Here is a 10,691-nt window from a genome sequence, read left to right as displayed (position 1 = left end):
AGCGCATAGTACAGTTGGTAAAGGCTCTGAGCAGAGAAAAGGAAGCTCCCTGTGTCGTCTTCCTTTTCCCTTGGCCTTTCCTATCCTCACTAGTTTCTGTGTTCCCCTTTATCAAGTCCTTGAGTCAGAGGCCTTTGCTGGGGGGTGCAGAGTGGGCAGTGCCGAGGTAGCTAAGAGAAGGTGATGTTGAAGGAAAAACAAAGAATACTTGGGAGTCCCCAAATTACTCTTAATATGGATCTTTTGAGAGGTGGGAACCAACAGGCCCGCAGTTGAAGTGCAAGGCCACCTGGACTAGCTGACCCAAGCGAAGGGGCTCTGGCGCGTAGTGCATGGGGGAGAAAAGGGTAGGAGGGAGATGGTAGGCCAGAGAGACAGGAGGAGATAGAAGAAGACAAGGATGAGAAGGACCGAGGCAAGATGGAGACCGATGACAACAGGTGCTGCAGCCCGACTGAGAGAGCTAGAGAGACAGCGCTGAAATGAGCTGCTTATCTTAGTCGCCAAGTTTTCACGGTCTTTTTCTATTTCTGTTTTCACTGAATATGGTTCTACCAATTTACAAAAGAAATTTATAGGGTTCTCAGAGTCTTCCAAGATTCCAGAAAGCATTGCGTTCACTAACTTATTTACTAACATAACCATTTTTACATAAACCGTTCAGAATCTTGCTGATGCTCGCAGGCAGCTCCTGATGATCTTGTCATGGGGTTAAGATCTGGGTGGGACAAATGAGATAGGCAAGGGGTACTCATGAGAGCCGAATCTCGGCCGTCAGCTTCTGGAAGCTGCGCTCATTTTTTTACCTCCTTGGATCGAGGGCTACAAGAATTTGCAGTGGAATGAGCTTCCTTGGAGCGGCCATGCTTATCATGGGGGGAGTGGCAAGACAGTGGCGTCGCAGCTGGGGCACTAAGGCAGTGATAATAGCATCACGAGAGGGGCTGTTGACCCTGGTGTGGAGGGTTTGGAGGAACACCATGGTGGTGGGTGAGCATTAGGCTGGCCCTTGATGAAGGCTAGTTTCTGATGATCTTGGATAGTTTGCCCACAGTCAGTGACTAGAAATGCTTCTGATGAGCTGAGTAGGGAGCCAGGCGAGAGGCTGAGGGATGAGGGTGAGCAGGGCCTGGGCGAAGACACAGCCACTGAACAGGGCCCTGAAGCTGACTGTTGCTGGTCGGGGAAGGTACTGTCCCCTCCCCCAGAGGGAAGCCAGATAGGTCAGAGAGAGTCACGATTGAGCCAGAGACAGAGAAGAGGAAATAGAGGGGAGAGGACACACAAAGATGCTCAAGAATACTGGCAGAGAGGGGGTCCCATCCAGCTGGCTCTTCTTCAGGTCATTCAGGGAGGTCTGTTTCTGCCCTCCTCCTGGGGTGGTCCTGATACAACACCAAGGATGTTTAGAATGGGCCCAGGGTCTTCTGGGGCTTCAGAAAATGGCCTTCCTCCTCGACAGGACTCGCTTCAGCTAAACCGTCTGGATGTATGGGAAGTATGTACACAGCGGAAACTGGGTTTTCGATGTGGGGGGGCAAATGCTTTCCCTGCGCAGTGGCCTTGTCTTGGTGACTCTGTATGTGAGAAATGTCCGGGGGAGGCCGATGATGGGCTGGCCGGGAGCTAACTCCCTATCGCAAGTATCTTACCCGAGGTCTCCCCTCCCGCAGGCAGGAAGCAGTGATGTGGCCCGATGGTCACAAGAAGATTTTGAGGCCTTGAGGGGGAAGTCAGATAAGCAGAGAGGACTTATTTCTGAAGGGACAAACACAGCCTGTGGCAGGAGGGCAGGTCACACACAACTCACCTGCCTTCCTCTATCCCTCCCAGGCCATGTCCTGCCGCTGGCCTGTCTGTGAGATCTGACTTCTTGCCCTTCTTAGCCTTCTAGGCCTGTCAACTGTCATGTGTCTTACAGTAAAAAGAGGAGCAGAGAGTGAGGGAGGGGTGAAAAGAGCAAGAGAGACAGGGATGGGGAAGAGAGTGAGTCAGGACGATAACGTACACAGAGATGGAAAGATACACTGAAACAGGAACAGATCCTGTGTCTCTTCTGCTGCTTTTCATCATAGTGATTATGCTCACTCTCGAGGGCTGTCTACCTCCTTCATGAAGAATTGAGAGCCCTCCGCTCCAACCTGAGCTAAACTTGCTTCCTAAACTTGTGTTGGGTGTCTCTACTTGCTAGTAATGGTTTCTTAACTTAGGAGGAGTTGAAGAGATTCAGAGACTGGTTTGCACTAGTTTCCAAGCTATCAAGAGCATTTCTGAGAGACGAACCTCGCCAGCTGCCCCCTTTCCCTTCCACATGGGCAAATACAGGGAAAGACAGGATGGGGGATAAAATGCAGAGTTAGGAGGCAGGAAGGAGTTGTGAGTCCTGATCCCCTAAATCTGCTGAAAAGAGGTGAGAAGAGGAGAAGAGTGCTGAGGGAGGTGGACAGGCCTGGATGGAAGAGGTGATGCAAATCAAATGGGAATGCCACGAGCTTGAGGTCAAAGGGCTGTCCCGCTATTGCTCCATTCTTTGAGTAGTTGCATTTTGAAATCATTTAAGTCTGCCTGTAGGCCACAAGAAATAGAGATGGGTGTCCCTGAATTCTTTCTTCTACTTGTGACATAATTGGAGCTCGATGCTTTTATCATTCAGGAGTGGTGTTTTGGGTGAACTGTTTCTATTTGAGGATGGGAGGGTACCATATATTAATATATTAATATTGCAAGATTCAAAGGAAAAAAAAATTCCCCGTCCTTGGAAGGCATTTTCTTACTATTGTCCTTCTGTGGCCCCAGCTCTCCTTTCTTCCTCTAAAGGCCCTCTTAGGAGAAGTGTAGACAGGGCAGGAGAGAGGACTCAAGACTCTGCCTTATCTATTGGCGGCAGCATAATTGCGGCTGTGGAAGTGAGCTGAGCCCTTCACCAGAGCAGCCTGTGACAAGACCGGAATTTTTCAAAAGAATTTTTAGAAGGAAACAAAAAATTAAAAAAAAAAAGAAAATATGAAAGATGGGAGCCGGGAGAGCTTTTGACTGGTTTGTAACGCGCTGTAATGCTAAGCTTTGCTGTTAGCTCTGTGGTGCTATTGGACTGCAAACCCCTTCTTGGCTTGGTCTCCCGGAAAATGGATTCTTCCCGGACCCCAGGGTTGGCTCCCCCACTGGAGTGTCTCCTTGGCCCTTCTTGAGTGGGACAGGCCTTTCCCAGCCTGTCCAGAAAGCTCGTCTTTATAGGTTTTACTTCCTGTCTCCTTCATACTCTGGATGATCCCTCTGTTGCGGGGTCCTGTGCTCTAGCCTAGACTTCTCTTCATTGACTGGTTGGGGCACAGAGCGCTGTGGTCCTCTAGTTGTAACCTGCGTAGGGTTGGGAGTGGGGAGGCCGTGAGGCTGTACGGGGATAGGCAGAGCAGAGTGGTGGGGTCATTAGCAGAGGAAAGCAAATGCCGCCCAGAGCTTAGTTTTCCATCTTTGTTTCCTTTCTGAAGACTCCTAAGACCCCCACTAGGCACACATTCCCATCCTTCCAATGGTGACAGACTGCAGTCTTCACTCTTGTACGAATTCATACTGAAAGTCCAAGTATTGTCACAGGAATGTTTCTCAGAAGCGGGGTCATTTCTTCGCAGAGAAGATGGGTTTGGGGCCTCATAATACAAACTGAACCTCAAAGAAAATATGAACATGCTCAATATTTAATCACAAAGTATGCATTTATGTTCACATTATATACAAATAAAAGAGTGAATTTGTGCAACTCCTAAAATGGCGGGCAGGCGGGAGAAGGGTGTGGGCAGGGCGGGACTGCCTTCAGCAAGTTCTGGGGTCTTGTGGTCTGTTCAAGGGTCTCCTTGGACGTTGGCAGGTTTGCTGGTATGTGGCCTCGGCCTCAGAGTGTCCTTCCGGGGCAGTAGGTGAGGGGAATGGGTCGTAGAGCCCACGGTGTGAGTGACTCCAGGGTAGCTAAGATGCTCTGTGACTGAGGTTACTGATGTGGGTCAGTCGGCGTGAGGGAAGCTTCTGTGAAAGGCTGAGAACTGGGTCTCAGTTGGTGTGAGCCAATGCGCTTTGAAGGAAACTTCCTGGGAGGGCAGAGGAGAAGGCTGGAGAATGACGTACCTCTTGAAGTAGCCTGAGTGTGTCCCGGCTGGTGGCAGGCGTCCCGGGGGAATCCTGGGCCCCACTGGAAGGCCACGGGTCCCACTGTTACAGCACCATGGATGCAAACTTCTAGGCCAAGACACTTTCTTGTCAAGTCACTGAGTCTTGATAGAAGGAGAGTCATGATGGTGGTTCGGGGAATTGACTAAAGAAATCCATCATGTTCCTAGACACGAGGTACCTTTCTAGGGAGGGTAAGCAAGCAAGAGGACCTGTGCCTCTGTTTCCTTGGAATGCTTGAGGAAGTGGACACTTCCCGACACGTCTTACCTTCTCGATTTCTCTAGCCCTCCAGCATCCCCAACTCTTCCCCCCATCCCCTGGGCCCTCCCTGATTCTTGGGTGAGACGAGGTCAAGTGGCCAGCGAGGGGAGATGTGGAGGGAAGAGAGAGCTTTACTGAGGAATGATAGAGGAAATCTTCAAGTCCAGAACTGTAAATGGAACCACTGAGAATGTGGCAGCGTCGACAGAAGAGATGACAGTCGATAAGGCAGGAGGGAGGGCAGGGGCGCAGTGGTACTGAGCAGTCTGGAGTCTAAGGGGCCCATGTTTGGCTGCTGTAATGGCCCTGGTAGGCCTCTAGAGTTTGTTAGGAAAGTATTGGAAGGGCCCACCGGGGAAGACCTGCTGCTCGGGGGCTCTGAGTGCCATGACTGGTCTTTCTGTGGAGGATAAGCAGGGAAGCTTCGAGCTAGGTAGAGCAAGGCAACGGTACGAAGACCTAGGGATCATCTGTCAGTTGTACCTCCTGTGAGGCTCAGGGCTTGGTAGCAGTCTTCTGAATCCCTGCTGCCGTTTCCACGGCCAGGATCTCCCAGCTCTCTTGAGGGGAAAAGCGTCAGATGGGCGAGAGAGGGGTAGGGGCAGAAAACCATAAGGTGAGAGGAGAGAGACAGAGGCGTGGGAAGAAGTTACAGTAGATGAAGAGGGATGGACAGTCTCGGAAAAGGCAACGACCAAGTGCTCCATGAGAAATAGCTCAGCTAATTCACAGAGCACGGTTGTAGCATTTTTGGAGTCGTGCAAGCTTCAGGAGAAACTACTTACACTCTGCATTTCAGATAAATCATCTCAGCTTGGAGGTGTTCACTCTCGCAGAAGCAGGCCTGGGCCTGGTCGGGGAAGGTGGAAGGGGCAATGGAGAGCGTGGGGGTAGAGCGCAGGCCCGCTATTTTCTTTATCTCTCTTCTTGGGGTCTAACGTAACACCTGCACTTTTTGTGGGTGCCCGGGGAAGAGGGTTGTGAAAGACAGAGAGCTTGAATGTGGGAAGGACCAGGGTTAGGAGTCGAATGAAGAGAAGGAAGAAAGGGACGAGTGAGACCCTTCTTGACAGCCCTAATCAGACTCCCGCAGTGTAGAGAAGCCCTGGACTACAGAGGGCAAAAGAAGGAATGGGAGGCGAGAGGAGGAGAGAGTTCATTCTCCTCATTCCACTGAAACCTCGTTCTTTATATGAGGTTTCTCCACCGTGTCTCCATCCTGATGGAAACGTCCAGATGCAATGTCTGGGGAGGCGGTTGACATAATTACAAGGGAGTGGCTCCAGAACAGTGCCCAAGTATGGTGCGTTCCCTGTAGCTCGGTTCTGAGAGAAGGCAGGCACTGCCATCACTCCTTCTAGCTCTTTCCTGATCTGCCGTCCCAGCTCTGCTTTTCCCTTTCGCCCTCTCTTCAGATTAGTGGTGTTAGAAGAATTGTGGATTTTAGCAAAACCAACGTAGGTGGTAGCAAAAGGCAGAGGTGGCTTCTTGTTGGGAAAGAAGAGGTTTGGAATGAGAATCGTCTAATTCTACTTGAGTTTGGACCTACTGTAGCAGTGAAAAATAATAAATACGCTGGGGGTGGCTGGGAGGAAGAATGGTTGGTGTTTTCCTGGGGCAGGCCGGAACCTAGAGTGAGCGTGCCAGGGCACGGTAAGCCGTTGGGTTAGTTAAGTGAGATCATGGGTGAGGACATTATGGCAAATTGGGTGACACGGATGGGCCTGGGTCATTCCTCCGGAGATGGTACATGGAGAGTTTCTGGTGGAGGGGAGAAGCCTCTTCTGAAAGGTGTGGATTCAGAAGCAAGGTTTCCAGATGAGACGTAACATGGTGGGGGGCCCCTCCTGCTGCCAGAAGCCTGCTCTCACCGCTGGGCGGTGGCGGGGGCCCTGTCTCCCTCGCTTCCGCCTTTTATAGCCTCCCAAAGTGCATTTGCATCCTGAGGGGGAAAAAGAGCCAGATGAGCTGAAGGAGAGACACAGAAAGAGCAAACCAGACAACGACTGAAAAGGCAGAGACCCAGAAAAGACTACATGTAGTACCCACTTGTCACATCCTGCAGGTCACCCTCCTGTACCTGCTGCTCCCCGAAAGAGTCTAATGATTTAGACTTATATTTACCAGTCTTCAGAGCCTTTCAAAGGCGCAAAGGGAAAAAAACAAAAACAAAACAACAGCTGGAACTGTACGAAGCCACTTTTGCTAGACTTTCCAAGCTAGCAAGAGGTTTTATCTTGGTGAAAATCTATGACTCACCTTGTTAATTACCCGCGGGGCTTGGGTTTGTGGGTGAGAAGAGGGAGAGAAAACGGAGGGAATTTGAGAGTCAGCCGAGTAGAAGACAACATCTTCTCTTGTTTTTTGAGCCCCCAGAAGGCGGAGAACAGCCTCTTTTTCTCTCTCTATCCTGAATGTCTAGCATACCGTTAAGAGCTCAGTAAATCGGTGTTTACTGAGTTGAACGAAGTCATTTGTGAATTGCCCTGTGGGTAAATACACAAACTTAGCGCCTGCAGTGGAACAAGGGCCCAGAAATGTAGAGGGTGGAGCGTGAGATGGAGATGAAATTGCCTTTGGAACTCCAAAGGAGAGAAGCAGAATATATCCCAAATAACCGCTATGATGTTGAGTGGGTAGAATGGATATGGGAGAGAGAGAGGCTAAAAGGAGGTGGAAGAGAGAAGTGAAGGGCACAGAGATGAGGTCGCCTAGTGCAGGGACTGTGCCGCCTTCGAGCCTGTGCCTACTTCTTCCTCAGAAGGTCCTTAAGTCTTGAGTCATTCCTTTAGGTGGTTGTTTTGGCAGATACAACCCCTGAGCCCTCACTGGGGAACACAGCAGAGTCAGAGACCGCCATTCCTTAGGACTTAGGAGGCAGAGGGAGACGATGACTCCCCAGCTGGTGTGAGAGTTGGGTGCTAAAGCTCTATAAATAAAGCCAGGGAAGGGGGGTCTAGTGGCAGACCTTAAAATGGGGGTGCAACGTAGCATTGGTACCTAAATGAAAGATGACTTGTACTCACGGGCAGCAACATCTACCATCTGTTAAAATCTCTTCAGGTTGACTTCGCTCAGAGCTGATTTGTTACGTGTCGTGAATGTCATTAAGAGGCCTCCCGAGTTCATGAGGACCCCAACAGTCTGAGTGTTACTCCACAGCCATCTGTCATCCGGGAGATGTAATGTGTTGCTGTAAGGCCTGCAGGAAAAGGGGAGTTGGCCGGAAGACCCCAGACCTGACCCACGGAGAAGAGGGGACCCGGAGCCTGGAGTGAAGGTCCCAGTTCTTGGAAATGTGCGTGTGTTGGGAGGCACCTCAAAGGTCTTCTCTCCTAGTGGTTGCCAGACTTAGATTCACAAATAGCAACATTTTCCCTTCAAAATTGGGGGGACTACCAGTTTTGTAGGTCAGAATATTAAACATCCAAACACGATCTACAATCACTATCATTTTACAAAAAAAGGAGCTTTTAACTCTGCAGAAGTAGGAGAGACATAATCTCGGAACAAACGTTGTTCTTATGATTTGTTTTGGGGAGGAGCCTGGCCCACGGGAATCTGGATCAGCGTCCTGCTCTGTGGCATTGCCCTGCTTTGACACTGGGATAGGCTGACTCGAATAGCTTACACCCGCAGACAATACAGACTCCATAGGCTGGGCCGCTGTTGCAGACCCCGGCAGCCGCCGCTGTTGCTCTCATCACCCTGGGCTTGTTAGTCCTGATGTCCTGAGTATGCTGGAGAGTTTCATGTCTCAGCTTGTTTTCATGCTCTTTCATCAGCGGAGCATGCAATGCCTTCCTCTCCTTCACGTTCCAAGTGGCAAATCCTATTCACGCGTCAAAACCCAGCTCAAGTGCTGTGTCCCCCGAAGTCTATCCTGAGAACCGTCCCCGCTGCCCCGTCAGGAAGAGATTTTTGATTTCTTCTCCGTATCTCAGTAGCACGGCGTATTCTAATTTTTCATTCCTATACTCTATGGGCAGCGTGAAGAGTATGCTAAGGTGAGAATGTTCTTGCTAGATTGGGAGCTCTTAGGGGACAAGGACTGTTCATTTTTTGTATCCTCAGTGCCTGATATATAGGAGGTGACAAAGTCCAAGTCCTCAGGCGCTGGTGGCGGGGAGTTTTGCTAGTTGCTTTCAAATTGATGCCAGGCCTGGCGTCAGGTCTCCGGGCAGTGAGTGACAGGCGTTGATCCAGGCTGGCAGCTGTTTGGTGCCTTGGGGTCTTTGACAGCGTTACCCTTGGGAACGATCTTAGATACCTACCTCGGCAGGCTGGGGTTCGAAGACGTGACTCCAGTTCGAGAGTTAGTGGACAGAATGAAAAGCAAGATGCCAGCCAGCTCTTGAGGACCAAGGAGCAAAACGATGGCTTCATCTGTTGAAAGCAGAGGTGGAGGAAATGACCTTTCATCAAGAATAGTGCCAAAGGTCCAGATGCTAGAACCCGAGTTTGCCGGCAACTTGACCTGGTCCAACTCTGCCAGATGGTTCTTCATAGTTTTGTTACAAAGCTGGCCCCTTGGGGCTCCGAGCTGCTGTGAGGGGACAAGTGTGCTTCCTGGCAGGGAGCAGGTCAGAGCAGACAACCATTCAACAGGTCTTTAAAAGTCTTATTTATAATGGAGAGTTCTCGGTTACACAGGATCGTTTATTTTACTGCAGGATAGTTGTGATTATTTTGAAAAGGTATTTTTATTGAGTTGAAATCTGCCTTCCTTATAACTAGGACCCATTGGTTCGGGTTTAGCCTTTGGTTCCCTGTAAAAATCCCAAATCTCTCGTCCACATAAGTATGTGAAGCCAGCGAGGGAAGGTTCCCACTAAAATTATAAACCTTATTGGCTCCTTCAATCATTCTTTCCCCTCCTTCCGCCTTCTCAACTGTCCTTCAGAGAATATGTTTTTAATCCTTTTGCCGTTCTGTTCACTGTTCTCTGGACTTGCTCTCGGTCATTAATGTCCCTCTTAAGTGTCGTACTGCAGTGGTACATAGCTGGGCACGGAGTGTATAGTTAAATTGTTACTTGGATATTGTATTTCAATTAATGCCGCCTGAGGAGGCTGCAGACAATACAAACCTTGATTTGTTATTTTCCCATTTTCCTCGAAATTTGGATGGCTGTTAAGCCAGGTTCTCCATTTTACAGTCATTGCAATTGACTTCTTGCACTGCGGGCTTTCTCAGCGACCCTTAGTAGATTTCGTGATTTTGGTGGAACGCCCTGTCTGTTGAGATATTTCTGAGTCTTGATTCAGTCAGGCCATATTGGCTCTGCTTCTCTATTTTGTGATCTTAGCGCATATTGAGGGGCACTGCTTTTATGTCTTTGTGGCTATAATTTTAAAAAATGTTGGGAGGGATGGAGCCGAGAGGCGTACGACTGTGATTTACCACGCAGTGATGGCTTTGCTTAGTTGTCCTGTTCTCGTGCACACGTACCTCTGCCTGGCTGATGAAGATACTGCGAGACTCTTTTTCAAACCCTTTACTGGTCAAGGTATATAATGTTTCTATTGCTTCCTCTAATTCTTAATCTTAGTCACTCTATCAAAATAGGAGATTCCACTCGCGTGGCATGACTTATCAGGGGACCTATGATGGATAGTTTTATCCTGACAGTTTCAAAGAGGAGAATGCCAAGCCACGTGTATTTTTGATGCTGATATCCTTCGAGTAAGACAATATTTTCCTTTTCCTGAATCTGTGTTTACACAGCAAGGCAACATCCTATTCTGATCTCTTCCTTGTACTGCCTTTCCAAGAAGGACGTGGCTTATGGAGAGAACTTGGGTTGGCAGATTGCTTATGGTAAAGGAATTCAGCAGCGGTTAAGCCTCAAAATCTGTTTCTTAGGAACTTGGAGACTGTGAGTGTGTTCACTGGAGCCAGACTGCCACCTGAATCAAGTTTGCAGTCCACATTCTGCAAACCCTGGGATGCAGTGACTCCGCCCAAGGGTGCCTGCCCAGGGAAGTCCAGCCTAAAGCAGCCAACCAGAATTTAGATGAGAGAGAAATCACTTGTAGGTTGTCTGGCGGGGAGTAGGGACAGCTCCGTGGTGGGGTAAGGAAAGAGAAGTCTGTAGCCCACTCGTGTCCTTTATTATTTATTCTCTTCCCTCCTAGGTTCCCAGGAAGGGGTAAAAAGGGGAAGAGCCCAGACCCCCAGATCTGGGCATAGTGAATTGCCTAGCTTGCTTTGCCATAGGCAGATGGTATAGGAAAGCCTTGCGGCTTTTAATTGAGGTTCTGACA

At 49.5% G+C, this 10,691-nt stretch overlaps 1 protein-coding gene across 4 annotated transcripts in view; it reads left to right on the top strand.

The window, feature by feature from the left end:
• Positions 1-10,691, top strand: part of CHST1 (carbohydrate sulfotransferase 1) — a 100,400-nt gene that overhangs the window by 30,729 nt on the left and 58,980 nt on the right. Inside the window, exon 1 of one of the 4 annotated variants that reach the window (XM_070228657.1) lies at positions 7,628-7,723. The exons of the other annotated variants lie outside the window; for them this stretch is intronic. The gene's annotated coding sequence lies outside the window, so the exon portion shown is untranslated. Of the gene's footprint in view, positions 1-7,627; positions 7,724-10,691 lie in introns of those variants that run through there. 4 annotated transcript variants of the gene reach the window in all.

This window comes from Equus caballus, chromosome 12 (assembly GCF_041296265.1).
Source record: "Equus caballus isolate H_3958 breed thoroughbred chromosome 12, TB-T2T, whole genome shotgun sequence".
Taxonomy (NCBI): domain Eukaryota; kingdom Metazoa; phylum Chordata; class Mammalia; order Perissodactyla; family Equidae; genus Equus; species Equus caballus.
Note: the sequence above shows the minus strand (reverse complement) of the source record. Positions and strands in the feature narration are given on the sequence as shown.